Source organism: Leuresthes tenuis, unplaced genomic scaffold (genome assembly GCF_036924035.1).
Source record: "Leuresthes tenuis unplaced genomic scaffold, fLeuTen1.0.hap1 SCAF_1, whole genome shotgun sequence".
NCBI lineage: Eukaryota > Metazoa > Chordata > Actinopteri > Atheriniformes > Atherinopsidae > Leuresthes > Leuresthes tenuis.
In genome coordinates, this window is record NW_027325355.1 from 9,785,816 (window position 1) to 9,800,593 (window position 14,778).

The 14,778-nt window shown below is 42.3% G+C and overlaps 2 protein-coding genes and 4 non-coding genes across 6 annotated transcripts in view; 5 read left to right on the forward strand and 1 right to left on the reverse strand.

Annotated features, from left to right (window-relative positions):
- The window catches only part of LOC140292462 (NLR family CARD domain-containing protein 3-like), a 596,771-nt gene that overhangs the window by 380,901 nt on the left and 201,092 nt on the right, over positions 1-14,778 (forward strand). The gene's annotated exons all lie outside the window — the stretch shown is intronic.
- LOC140291480 (NACHT, LRR and PYD domains-containing protein 3-like) overlaps positions 1-14,778 on the reverse strand; it is a 227,820-nt gene that overhangs the window by 142,441 nt on the left and 70,601 nt on the right. The gene's annotated exons all lie outside the window — the stretch shown is intronic.
- trnak-uuu (transfer RNA lysine (anticodon UUU)) lies at positions 1,864-1,936 on the forward strand. Its single transcript has one exon. It is a non-coding gene; the product is annotated as a tRNA-Lys (tRNA).
- On the forward strand, positions 3,134-3,206 carry trnak-uuu (transfer RNA lysine (anticodon UUU)). Its single transcript has one exon. It is a non-coding gene; the product is annotated as a tRNA-Lys (tRNA).
- Positions 4,404-4,476, forward strand: trnak-uuu (transfer RNA lysine (anticodon UUU)). The gene has a single exon. It is a non-coding gene; the product is annotated as a tRNA-Lys (tRNA).
- Positions 5,567-5,639, forward strand: trnak-uuu (transfer RNA lysine (anticodon UUU)). Its single transcript has one exon. It is a non-coding gene; the product is annotated as a tRNA-Lys (tRNA).

The window sequence follows — 14,778 nt, forward strand, 5'->3', positions numbered from 1 at the left end:
TGGGGGACTTAGTTGGATTTCTGCAAAGACGGCATCCAGCTCTGCGTCACTCAGTCAGAACAACATGTCTGACCTAAACCCCAGGAACTCCACCCGGGGAGTCTTAAGGTCGCTCAGGTTAGAATTCCACACTAAGACAAACGGGATTTCATGTAGATCTCATGGACAGATCTCGCTGCCAAACATTCCCACAATGCACTTGGGCCTAATAGGTCTGGCAGTCTTTCCCAGCAGTGGATCCACTGACCTGTATGAACTGCCTTTCTGAGCTAAAATCATCAACTGGTTCACAGCTACGAGCCCTTAACTCACTGAACAAACTACAGCTGCAGCAGTGTTGTTCAGGCTGTTCACAGCAGAGTTAAACTGCAGTTTAACTCACTGATGACAAGGTCTTCTCCTCCTGCCTGATCCCATGAAGATAAACTCCTCTGACACACTGATCCACCTCCACACCTTCAGCACCACATTCACTGAAGAACCTCTGCATCCTGCACTCTGCTCAGTTCATTCCTCTGTATCTTTATAGAAAGTGTCTTTCTGTCTGAGAAACACTCACTGTTGAGCAGAAAGTTCACTCTGCACATACCTGCCTCTTTCATTCAGAAACACATTTTCAGCTTCATGGATTCATGGAGGGATCCACAGATATATCGTCCTAACATCGGTATCAGCCAATACTCAGCTTGTTATCTGCAATCGAGGAATCAGCAGAAAGGATAACATGAACCGATGGCATTGACTGATGTTGAGCTGGTGTTGCAGGAGCTTTGCCCTGAAACTGACCAGCTTGGCCTACAGTTGCAGATTCAGCAAATATCCAGTAGATGGAAGCTTAATTCCACAGCAATCTATTCTTCACAAGAACATTTTGTTTGGGTTTACAAGTACTGAAGTCATTGAGTAGGTAAGAGTTTAACTTTTGAAACTGTGACTCCATTCTTCACCATGGGCTGGGACTCCTGCCCCTGGAAATCTCCTTGACGACACCTCCTCCTGAATCTGATGAATAGCACCAGAAGTCATCTGGGATGACCTGGCTTGGCACCTCCTTCCACCACAGGCGCAACTGCCTCGGCCGCCGGATTAGTGGCACAATGTTCAAGGAACTTAGCTTTCAGAGCAGGACCCAGACCAGCGAAGAAGCGTCGAAACTTCTCCTCTCTTTGTGCCAAATCTCCATAGTCGGGAAATGCCTCCACGACCAGCAAAAACGCAGACTTGCTCAAACAGGTTGGAGGAATCCTCGCGAGCTCACCGTAGTAGTCGCCGCCATCTCCCGTCCCTCCAGCCAAGGAAACTCTGGCTTCCGTCACCAGCAAAAGGAGCGGGTAGATCCACCAAACAGAGACCAACTGAACTTGACAGGGTCATGTCTCCACGCCGCGTGATGCTAACTTAGCCTCGCGCTAACTCACAATGCAAGCAAACTTCCATGGACCGGCAAAAGTCTAAACATATAAAAACATCACCTCTGCCACCAATGTAACCGAGCTTGCTGGGTTCATTCAACTTAACACTTTAAAATAAAAACATTAATGGAGACTGGATACAGAGTTTAACTTTCAGAACTTGCCGCCCCCGTTTTATTACTTCTACTCCCTCTCTGTACTTACTGCCTACAATACGACAACTCTAGCCAATGTGAGAGGACTCTTCACCAAAAAGCCAAGACAACGTTTCTGACAGTTGAATCGTATTGGAGTCTGCTGAAGTCCAACAATGGTAACTGGGATCAAGCACCAAAAATACAAGAGCGAGAGACGTTCATTGGAGCTCCAAACGTGTCTGATGGACGACTGTTTGGTGTCTAAGGTCCCAAAGATGCTTAAACTGTTTAAACTGTGATCTGTCACATTCAGAGCCTGGGTAGCTCAGTTGGTAGAGCATCAGACTTTTAATCTGAGGGTCCAGGGTTCCAGTCCCTGTTCAGGCGATACTACCTTTGAATATGTCATGGTTACTATCATTGCATTATCTTATACTTCTATGAATGCAGAGAACAACTCTACACTGGTCATTTTAAAGCCAATAGGTGCATTTGGACAGAGAGTTCTAAGAACTGTACACCTCCAATTTAACTATAAGAACTGCCCTTCCCCAGTGGAACTGTTTCATTTTCGATTCGCACATGAGTCAGGAACCTTGATCGGGACTGATGTGACGCAGCCGTCAGCGACAGACGTGTTACTTTAGCGCCACACTCAACAACAAAACAAAACCCGCGAGGAGGCCACCGTGTTTATGGTCTGCATGACAGTGATGTTAATCATGGATGATCACATCAGGCGTCTAAGATGGAGGCTGGAAGAGCACACAGCGAGAGTCAGGAGATGAAGAATCCAGCAGCGGGCGATACTTCTTCATTTCATGAAGGAGAGAAGAGCGCCGCAGGCAAAGGAGACAACGTCTAAGTTTAACTTATTAAACAGGCGCCGGTTGTGTCCGTGTTGTATGAGTAAATATTTCAGACAAGGGGCGGAGCTACCAGCCACCAAACACCTACGTCATATGTGTTCCTGTTGAACCCAGAAAAGACCTCGGAGAAGGAGCTAAAATGGTTCTAGGAACTGAGGGCCGTGGTCCATAGTTCCTCTATGTCCGAATGCACGAAAAAACAGCCCTATTCCTGAACAGGTTCCAGGAACTGCAAAAGGTTCCTACAGTGGGAATGCTTCTTTGCTCCACTTCTGCTACTCTTAAAACATACGTTAAAGACAGCAAGGGTTATGATCTTCTTCGTTGTGTATGACAAGGTTTCTCAAAGACAATGAAAACACTTCCTCGTAGACATATTCACCGTTCTGAACAGCCAATGTGAGAGGACTCTTCACCAAAAAGCCAAGACAACGTTTCTGACAGTTGAATCGTATTGGAGTCTGCTGAAGTCCAACAATGGTAACTGGGATCAAGCACCAAAAATACAAGAGCGAGAGACGTTCATTGGAGCTCCAAACGTGTCTGATGGACGACTGTTTGGTGTCTAAGGTCCCAAAGATGCTTAAATTAGAAACTGAAGGCCAAACTACACACTGTTAGGTTTAAGCTTTAACATTCGTATCAGCCAATAAACCAGTCGGGTTGTGTGTTTTTATAAAAACTGTCATTTAAACTATGATCTGTCACATTCAGAGCCTGGGTAGCTCAGTCGGTAGAGCATCAGACTTTTAATCTGAGGGTCCAGGGTTCCAGTCCCTGTTCAGGCGATACTACCTTTGAATATGTCATGGTTACTATCATTGCATTATCTTATACTTCTATGAATGCAGAGAACAACTCTACACTGGTCACTTTAAAGCCAATAGGTGCATTTGGACAGAGAGTTCTAAGAACTGTACACCTCCAATTTAACTATAAGAACTGCCCTTCCCCAGTGGAACTGTTTCATTTTCGATTCGCACATGAGTCGGGAACCTTGATCGGGACTGATGTGACGCAGCCGTCAGCGACAGACATGTTACTTTAGCGCCACACTCAACAACAAAACAAAACCCGCGAGGAGGCCACCGTGTTTATGGTCTGCATGACAGTGATATTAATCATGGATGATCACATCAGGCGTCTAAGATGGAGGCTGGAAGAGCACACAGCGAGAGTCAGGAGATGAAGAATCCAGCAGCGGGCGATACTTCTTCATTTCATGAAGGAGAGAAGAGCGCCGCAGGCAAAGGAGACAATGTCTAAGTTTAACTTATTAAACAGGCGCCAGTTGTGTCCGTGTTGTATGAGTAAATATTTCAGACAAGGGGCGGAGCTACCAGCCACCAAACACCTACGTCATATGTGTTCCTGTTGAACCCAGAAAAGACCTCGGAGAAGGAGCTAAAATGGTTCTGGGAACTGAGGGCCGTGGTCCATAGCTCCTCTATGTCCGAATGCACGAAAAAACAGCCCTATTCCTGAACAGGTTCCAGGAACTGCAAAAGGTTCCTACAGTGGGAATGCTTCTTTGCTCCACTTCTGCTACTCTTAAAACATACGTTAAAGACAGCAAGGGTTATGATCTTCTTCGTTGTGTATGACGAGGTTTCTCAAAGACAATGAAAACACTTCCTCGTAGACATATTCACCGTTCTGAACAGCCAATGTGAGAGGACTCTTCACCAAAAAGCCAAGACAACGTTTCTGACAGTTGAATCGTATTGGAGTCTGCTGAAGTCCAACAATGGTAACTGGGATCAAGCACCAAAAATACAAGAGCGAGAGACGTTCATTGGAGCTCCAAACGTGTCTGATGGACGACTGTTTGGTGTCTAAGGTCCCAAAGATGCTTAAATTAGAAACTGAAGGCCAAACTACACACTGTTAGGTTTAAGCTTTAACATTCGTATCAGCCAATAAACCAGTCGGGTTGTGTGTTTTTATAAAAACTGTCATTTAAACTGTGATCTGTCACATTCAGAGCCTGGATAGCTCAGTCGGTAAAGCATCAGACTTTTAATCTGAGTGTCCAGGGTTCCAGTCCCTGTTCAGGCGATGCTACCTCTGAATATGTCATAGTTACTATCATTGCATAATCCTACACTTCGAGATTGATGTGACGCAACAGACATGTAACTTTAGCGCCACTCAACAACAAAGCCCGTGAAAAGTAAGGAGAGAAGAAAACAAAACAACACCACCAAGAAGCTAACATGGAGAGTCAGGAGGCCACCGTGTTCATGGTCTGCATGACGGTGATATTAATCATGGACGATCACATCAGGCGTCTAAGACGGAGGCTGGAAGAGCGCACAGCGAGATTCAGGAGATGAAGAATCGAGCAGCAGGCGATACTTCTTCTTTTCATGAAGACAAGAAGGAGAGCAGAGCGCCGCGGACAAAGGAGACGACGTTAATAAGTTTAACTTATTAAACAGGTGCCGGTTGTGTCTGTGTTGCATGAGTAAACATTTCAGACAAGGGGCGGAGCTACCAGCCATCAAACACCTACGTCATGTTCCTGTGGAACCCAGAAAAGACCTCGGAGAAGGAGCTAAAATGGTTCTAGGAACTGAGTGCTGTGGTCCCTGGTTCCTGAATGTCCGAATGCACGAAAAAACGGCCCTATTTCTGAAAAGGTTATAGGAACTGCAAAAGGTTCCTACAGTGGGAATGCACCTAATGTGTTCTTTGCTCCACTTCTGCTACTCTTAAAACATACATTAAAGACAGCAAGGGTTATGATCTTCTTCGTTGTGTATGACGAGGTTTCTCAAAGACAATGAAAACACTTCCTCGTAGACATATTCGCTGTTCTGAACAGCCAATGTGAGAGGACTCTTCACCAAAAAGCCAAGACAACGTTTCTGACAGTTGAATCGTACTGGAGTCCGCTGGAGTCCAACAATGGTAACTGGGATCAAGCACCAAAAATACAAGAGCGAGAGATGTTCATTGGGGCTCCAAACGTGTCTGATGGACGACTGTTTGATGTCTAAGGTCCCAAAGATACTTGAATTAGAAACTGAAGGCCAAACTACACACTGTTAGGTTTAAGCTTTAACATTTGTATCAGCCAGTAAACCAGTTGGGTTGTGAGTTTTTATAAAAAGTGTCATTTAAACTGTGATCTGTCACATTCAGAGCCTGGATAGCTCAGTCGGTAGAGCATCAGACTTTTAATCTGAGGGTCCAGGGTTCCAGTCCCTGTTCAGGTAATGTTTTCTTCAAATATGCCATGGTTACTATCATCTTACACTTCTATGAATGCACCGTCAGGTAGACTGATCAGTATTATTTTATTACAAGTGCGTTTACTTCATTCATTTTTTTTTCCCCACGCTTCTCCTGAGCAACGACTGTTGCAGTGGGTGATTTGTGGATTCACCACACCCACCATCTGTATCTAACAAACATCCTAGAAAAGTCTTGATGTTCTGCTGCACAGTTCGTGAAGCAAGAACGTCCAGATTTTTTAAAATGAAAGAGGACGCGTTTTTTTTCACATGAATGCAATGCAATTACAGGAAGAACCAGAGGAAACCAAAGCAACTGGGTGTCGCAGAGCATGATGGCTTCAGAGGATGCTTAGTATGATTATTCCCCCGGCTTTAACACAGAGATTGTTTATCACCTGGCGTGGCTGTAGCTCAGGAGGAATCAGCAATCAGGAGGTCAGTGGTTCAACTCCAGCTTCCAGACACTGAATCCCCAATGTATCCATCAGTGTATGAAAGAACTAACCCATTGTTGGAATGCATGTAGTTATGTGTAGACTTAAGATGTGCTGTATGAGCGTGAGTGCATGTAGTGCTAGAAGCACTTTGAGTGGTCAGTTAGACAAGAAAAGCACTATACAAGTCCATTTACCCACATGAGCTGAAGCAACTCATGAAGTTAAGAAGGCATTTCACTTCAAAGACACATCACAACATGAACTGGTGTACAGTGCAGAGCCATTATTTATCTTGTATCTTCTAAAAAGTCAGGCAAATCTCTTCCTCTGCAGATGTAACTTGACATTTAAACGTCTGAAGGCTGGTGCAAAAAAAAATAAAATAAAATGTCAATCAAGTTTATCAAATCAATTCACAATTTTAATCATACAATCCAAAGCGCTCTGCTAATCAATACAAACAGTTTAACAATGCCTTTACAAGTTTGCAAGCGTTTTCATGACGATTATCTTCCAATCGAGGATATTTCCCTGAAAAAAATGGCAAATACATCACAACTATTTTCATTAACTGACTTAAAAACATCCCGCCTCAGTTACAGTTTACATCAGTTCCATTTTTACACCCACCCCCCATATGTGAATGAATTACCATACAATCTATAATCAGAACAAGTCGAAGTAAGTTCCTCATTATTGTCCCATTATTCAGAACAATATTATTCAGTCTTTAAAAAGACACATTAAAGTGATAAAATTCATTCTTACAAATTAGGACACAAACTGTCTAAAGTGCATTAGCAGATACATCAACATATGTTTGGATTTTCTTATTCAAAAGTGATGAAGCAAGTCTGCAGCTATGCATGCGACACAAAGAGGACAAAGTCGGACACAGTGTTCACTAATTTGACCTGATCAAAGCTTCCATCTCACAGATGAATTTGAGTTGAAATTTATGATCAGATGTGTCCCAGCTCTGTGTTGCGTTCCTTTTAGGGATAACCAGTGCATATGGACCTGATTGACCTGTCTCCTGCTCCACCCAGTACCTTAAAATGTAAACATGAGCAATATTAATAGCATTCATAGTACAGCTAATGCACTTAATTAAATCAAACAAGTTCAGTGTTGCAAGAAACAAACAGCTGACATCAAATCCTGGTGAAACAATAGTTTATACTTTGAATTTGCATTAAAACTAAATCCTTTCTTTTTCTGTCTCAGCACCGGGCCGTAGTCATGGTCAATATTTATTTTTACTTACCCAAGAGTGTCGTTGCGTTGCATCAATCCAGAACCAGGTGTTGTCAGTTTCTTTTAACCCAATCCAGTATCCATGGTTAGGGCTCTGGTAATACCGGATGTTTTTACTGACAAATTCCTGGAAGTCATGACATGGCGGATCATCGGAATCATTCACACTTTAGCAAAGGCATCAGTTATAATAATTTAAAAGAAAATGGAAATTTGGAAAATGCCATTTATGCTCTTTATAGCTCACCTGTTCTTGCAGATTATCAATAACAACCAGATCTGCAGCTTTGTCTTTGCAATAAGTTCGACTTTGTGGCCATGTCTTCCAACTTGGGGGTTCATCATAAAACAGGTAGCACTTTTCCTGGTAAAGAATCCAGCCGTCCCGACAGGGCTGACACTCACGAAATGGGCGGAGAAATTGATTAATTATTAAATCTAACATGTCAAAATCAAATGACAGCCTTTTTAAACTGACTGAAATTATACGGATTAGACCAACTTGGATTTTAATGAATGTGATTTAATTGGAATCTTATTACAATGAATTGGATTACAATTAGTTTAAAATGGACTGTAGTTGAAATGCCTCGAGATAACATTTGTTGCGATTTGATGGTATGTAAATAAAACTGAATGATAACAAATGATAAAACCTTAAAAGACTTATGACTGTTATCCTACATGAGGAACTATAAATCTATCTACTTCTAATATTTCCATTCTGGAGCATCTTTTTTGGCAGGACGTTTTCTTCCAGAATAAATCCAGCAGGTATAAACTCAAGATATTAAATGTTTTTTTCAACTTTATTAGTTGCGTTTCAGGTCTGAAAAATGTTTTTAAAAAATTGTGATATGGGTTAGTAATAAAGAAAATTAGACATCAGAAAATAGTTATTATGATTTGGCACAAAAGATGTTCAGAGGAGCTAAAGTTTGTCCTCAAATGTGATTAAAAACAATGTTCCTCAGAGAAAGACTGGAAGGGATTTGCATATTTCTGCCTCTAAAGAGCAGAATATCATTAAAGCATTCAAGGAATCTGGAGGAGTTTCAGTGTAAAGGACAAGGGAGCAACCCTAAGCTGGACACCCGTGACCTCTGACCCCTCAGACGGCGTTGCATCAAGAACCGTCATTCATCAACAGCTGATAGAAGCACATGGACAAGGGATTACTGTGGAAACTTTTGTCAAGCACTACAATACAGAGTTCCATTCACAAGCTTTACTGTGCAGAAAAGAAGCTTCAGAAAAGAGGCGGCGTCCACTTCTCTGGGCTCGGAGGCGTCTGGGATGGACCATCACACGGTGGAAACGTGTACTGTGGTCAGACCCATCAGTATTCCAGATCTTTGTTGGAAGAAATGGAGCAAAGAGCAAAAGCAGCATCCAGCCTGCTGTCAGCAACCAGTCCCTGCAGCCAGGCTCTGTGATGGTATGGGGTTGGATCAGGGCCCTCGGCAAAGCTCATTTCCACTTCTGTGATGGCAGCATTAATGCAGAAAAGCTCACTGAGATTTTACAGCAACATATGCTGCCTTCAAGGCCACATCTTTTCCAGGGACGTCCAAGCATTGTTCAAGCAGACCATGGAAAACCACATTCTGACACATTCCAAAGGCCTGGCTGAGGAAGAAGAGGGTACGGGTGCTGGACTGGCTGCCTGAACTTTGAAATGACAAATATGGTTATGTGCCTGAACTGCTGCACAGTTTAAGATGATTTTACTGGAAGAAAAGCTCTTCATCACTTGATATTCTCAATGCCTGAATGTCTTTTCAGTGTCATGAGAAGGAAGATTACAAAGCTTTACAGGCATGCATTTTACAGGCCTGAAATGCATAAAGAGATATACACGACCAAGATGACGAAACAATGACGTCAAGGCTACTTTTTTCTGTTTTGGGACTCTCTAAAACAAGGCTTCTGAAAGCAGAGGGTTTTCTGATCAACATGAAACTGATGTTTTAATTCTCACTTTCTGAAGAAATCAGAAACATGACATCAAAATTGAAAATGTTGATGCAGGTCAGACGTTGCATCAGGGTTGAAAGGTAAGAATGTGTTCAAAACGGTTTAAATCTCTTTAAAGAAGGCAGAGAAGATTTTACTTTTGGACAAACTAAAGTAACACACTGGGGCGCACTGGAACAGTGATTTCCATGTGTTATGATTGGAGTGTGGAGATGGTTTGCTTTGTATGTGTTGCAGTTAATTCATATGGTGGTTATTGTTTCAGGGTTGGATTTCTGCGTATGTTGAGGATTGACAGTGTTTGTGTTGATCCTTTGGAGGGGGGGTACTGTCTCTTTAAGAGGACGAGTAAAGTGGGTTGGTGTGAGCTCATGTTAAAAAAAACGTATGCTTGTGTTGAACCGTGGACCGTTTGGATGGATTAAAAAGTTGCAAAAACAAAGATGGACGTGGTTTTTGGCTGTTCATTTTGAGGGTGCAACACATGCAGAACTGTGAGGTCATAATGAGTGATTACATCACTTCTTGTGATGTCAGCAGCGATGGTGCTCTGTTCTCAGTCACCAGTCATCACGTGTGCTGTTCTGCTCTCTTTTTCAGCTTTATGATCTTAACTGTAAATGATATGCAGCACATGTTCATAGAGCCCAGGCAATGGTGGGAAACATGGATTGTATGAATGCTGTGTGAAATGTAAATAAAAACAGAAGCAGTGACCTGCAGATCCTTTATATATATGTGATAACTGAATCTGAATGTATCAGTGTCCAGGTCAGTAATAATGTATTTATTGTATGTTACGGTGCTCACAGCTGCTTTCTTCACGCCTCACCTGGAAGTATCTTTGAAGCTGCTTTGTATGTTGTCTACACTGACTGTGAAGCAAATGTAACACAACAGCTACATCTTCGGGCTGTTCTCAGTGTTTCCAGCACAATCATTCAGCTGTTTTCTTGCATCAGCATAATACAATAATAACAGTGTAGTTATGGTTGTTTCTATTCAGAGCTGCTTACAAGCAGAATGGGATTATTTCTACGTGTCAACATACAGTGTATAACATCATTTCTAGTAAAAATCTGACTTTGAAAGATGTTAAAATGACAGAATCAGCATGTAAATGATAAAGTGTCTTCCTGTGGATGTTCTCAGATATGTACAGTATGAACACTGTGATCCTTTCCCACATGTCCCAGTATGTTTGATTGTGTTCCAAGTGAGGGTCAGACTGGAGAAAGTGTCATGAAGCTGTCACCCTTAAACAATCAATAAAAGCTCTGAATACAAAAGCATTTCAGTGTCATCTCCATAAGTAATGATGAAAGAAGCAAAAGCTTCAGCTGCACCTCCTGAGCTCTACTTTCCATATTGTCTACACTGACTGTGAATCAAAAGCAGCACAACAGCCACATCTTCAGCTTGTTGTTGAAAAGCTGTTCTGACAACATTCACCTTCAGTGTCTCCTTCAGCTGTGGAACTGACCAGTGTGATGAAAACTGGATATACTGGTACCAGAAGAAAGAAGCAGAAACATTCACAGTGATTCTGGATATTAATAAAGATAGTAGTGATGTTTATAAAGGTTATGGCCATCCTCAGAAAGATGATTTCTCAGCTGTGAATAAACAGAACGGCTGTGAGAGAGCAGTAAACCACAGCCCAGGTTCACATATTTCACCTCCATCTCAGACAGAGTCACAAACATACTGAGCTGAGGGAGTTTCTTCCTCTCTGCTGTCTTCATTTATTTCAACTTTTATTAAACTTTTTCTTCTTATCAAGAGAAGTTTTCTGAAGGTTCAAAGATAAAAACTGTGAACATTTCAAAGATTTGTTCTGGAAAATTATCCAAATGAAACTTCAATTCACCATAAATAAAAGCAAGACATTTTAAAGACATTAATTTAATACTGAATGTTTTCATTCAAATGTCCAGATAAATATGAATCTCCTGCTTTGAGCTGCTGCTGGAATAAAGTCCATTCCTCCTTTAAAAAGTTTAATGAGCTCTTCATGAAAACACTTCAAGCAGCACTTGTTGTTTAACAGCTTTCAGCAGATTTCACCTCATCATTTCACTTTATTCCATTTTAAAAGACAGATCTTGGACTGATCTCAGGTCAGGATTTTGTCCTTCTAGCAGCAGCTTATTAGGACGCTGATTTTGTTGGACAGATGTTCATCAGTTTCCTGTGGATGTTTCTGCTTCCCAGAGGATGAATCCAGAGTGCACTGAGACTGAGACAGGAGCAGGAAAACGTCCTAAATTCATGTGAAGTCTTTGTACCACATTACAGCTCAGAAACAGAACACATGCACAGTGAGGGCATGATGCTCAACACGTTTCTCAAAGCATTTACACAAGGACATTCATTATGTGCTGATAGTGATATGATTTTCTTCCCCTGACACTGAAATAACAATCATCTTTAAGGGATTTCATGTCACTTTTAGATCCATCAGCTCCACAGTTTTATATCTCTACATGTTAAGTATAAGGCAGCTTTCACAGCGAGCTATGTGGCAAATATCTGGGAAACAACTGAGACTAACAGCCTGAAACATCCAGTTTCTACAAAGATAGCTCATATACACAGTTCTGTTGGAATGTTTCTGTACAGTCATCATGGACATTCATGTCATTTCCATTTAGTCATTTAGCAGATGCTTTGATCCAAAGTGACTCACAGGTGAGGAAACAACATCCCAGTGCAGTCAGGCATACCTCTCATTTCCCTGTATTTGTGTCCATCCTCCAGACTCCTGTGGATCCTTTTTACCTCACGCTAAAAAAGTCAATATCACAGACGGAGAAAAGTTAGATCATGAGAGAGAAAAAACATTCTGTGAACAAAGCAGGGAGGTCAATAAATAAGTCTACACCTCATTACAGTGGTTAATATTTCTGTCTGAATACGTTTTTGTTTGCATCTGTGTGGTTGTGGACATTTTTGATCTAAGGGAACTTCAGATTGAAACCTCGCCAGTGAAGAACTGAATGTAGCACAACGTGTTGGTGTAAAAGACCACTCTGATGCTTAGAAGTCCATACTCCCACCAACTAGTTTAAAGCTGAATAATCCTTTCAGATGAGAGATGAAACGTCTTCAAGAACCAAGAAGAAGAAGTTGCCCTTATTCAGGCTCTTACCCACAAAGTGTCACCGTGAGGAGCCCCCTTTCCAATCAGTAAACCTTCTTCTAAAAAAGTAGCCCTGAACAGCTGCCTCCAGCTCCTCTGAGGGACACACCTGCTGAACTGGTCATTGACATTAGAATAAAAAGGCTGCAGACAGAGCAAAACTCCTGCTTTGGAGATGAACCCTCTGTGTAATGCTTCTCACAGTTCATGAAAGAATATTATAAAATAACAATGATTTTAAGCATCTGTAATTATACTGGAGCAGCTGCTTATCTGAAGTGTTGCATATGTCACTGTGATCTGTGTTATTAATGTCCAAACACATGTGAGCTGTGTTTAGATTTAGCCAAAAGCTGAAGTGGAGAAGAAGATCTTGGAATAAAGAAAGAGGAAAGGATGATGCACAATTTTTACAGTAATGAATGACACACAGTGGTTCTAACGGTGCCCTGGAGCTGTTCACATCTGGTCTTAACGTGATCAGAAAAGTGATTTAAGTACATCTGTGAACACGTTCAACAACGATTCAGCTGCTCTTTTCTCCACCTCTCGGCCAAACTCGATAGTTCTTGTGATGAGAGATTTCAACTCGTGTAACCTCTCCCAGGAACTGACGAGCTCCAAACAGCTGGTGACATGCGCCATGCAGGACAGCAACACACTGGACCACTTCTACTCCACCATAAAACCCTCATACCGCTCCATCCCCCACGCTGCCCTTGGACACTCCGACCACTGCATCATACAGATGGTCCCCACATACAGGCAGCAACTGAGAAGGGCCAAACCATCCAGGACTACAGTAAGGAGGTGGACTCCAGAGGCAAGGGACATGCTTCAGGACTGCATGGAGTCTACTGACTGGGAGTCACTGAGGGGCCCTGAGGATGACAACGGCAGCTTTTCTGACACTGTATGTTCCTGCATCAGCTTCTGTGAGCAGGTCTGCCTCCCAACCAAAACCATCACAAGGTACAATAACCAAAAGCCCTGGTTCTCCAAGCAGCTCAGAGAGCTCAGGCGCCGGAAAGAGCAGGCGTACAGAGAGGGTGACATGGACACATTCAGGCTGAAATCCTCCTCTTCCAAGCTGGCTCCATCCTCTTGCATATCGTTCTCTCCTCACTCTGCTCAATCTCAAAACTATCTCTCTCTCTCACTTAACTCCACAAACTATCTCCAAACTATATTAACGCTATCCAAACTCTATCCAAACCCTGAACTGACTTCTTCATCAAAAAACACATTTTAAATGGAGACTGAGGGTTTAATATGCCTGTCAGTACTCTCGGCAAAATCTGAACCGCTTCCTTAAGCAGTCACGTGGTACGGCCAGGTAGCGAGGCTCCTGACGTCATCATTTTCGGCTCCTCCCCTAAATGAAGTAAGCCGTCTCCTCCATTACTCCACACACGCTTCGAAGCCTCAGCACATTTCGTAACATCACTACAGGAATCTGCATGCAGGTGAGTCCAGAAAAGAATACATGTAGCGGTCAAACATTTGCAGAAATGTCTTCAAAGTGCTTTGTGTCATTGGTTTGATTCCTGCAGCTGGACACGGGCAGTCAGAACATTCACCAGAGAGTAAAAAAGTTCAAATAACCTGGCTGCTAGTCACAGTTAGCATGTCCTGCTAATGCTAATGCTAATGCTCTGCATTGTGCACTGCTCAAAGCAGTGCACAATACCAGAAACACTTGAGCTATAGATTTCAATAAGCCGGCCAGATGGACAAGTAAAATGGAGCTTTATCATTTTAGCTGTGTGTGAAACAGACTTTTTCTTCCTCTTTTATTATCTTTATGGACAGTTTTGACCATCTTGTCACATTTTCCACTAAAGCTGCAGTTTTATAAACTTATTTCTGTAGTTTTGCAGAAATTTTTTATGATTTAAAAAGTTTAATGATCAATGTAAAATCTAAAATAGTTATTTCCAGGCTGATCTGGATATCATTTGGCTTATTGATAAAACTGTGGAGCGAAAACATGTGATCTGATGTGTTTAATGTACACATGCCACATCTCATGCTTAAATCTTAAAGTGGGACTTAAAGGGGAACTCCAGTATTTTTAAACCTAGACCTTATTTCTGGCATGGAATACATTCATCTTCTCACCGAGAGCAGTTCGGCTGTTTCCGCACGCTGGGTCCGCCCATCTGTTCGCTGATTGGCTGTTCCTGTGTTTCTGACGGCTGGAACGAACTCCATGTAGACAGCTCCGCTTCGATAGAAATTCGCTTCAAAACAAAATTTCTGTCTCGCCCAGACGCGCGCACTGCGGTCACCGACACGAGACAAG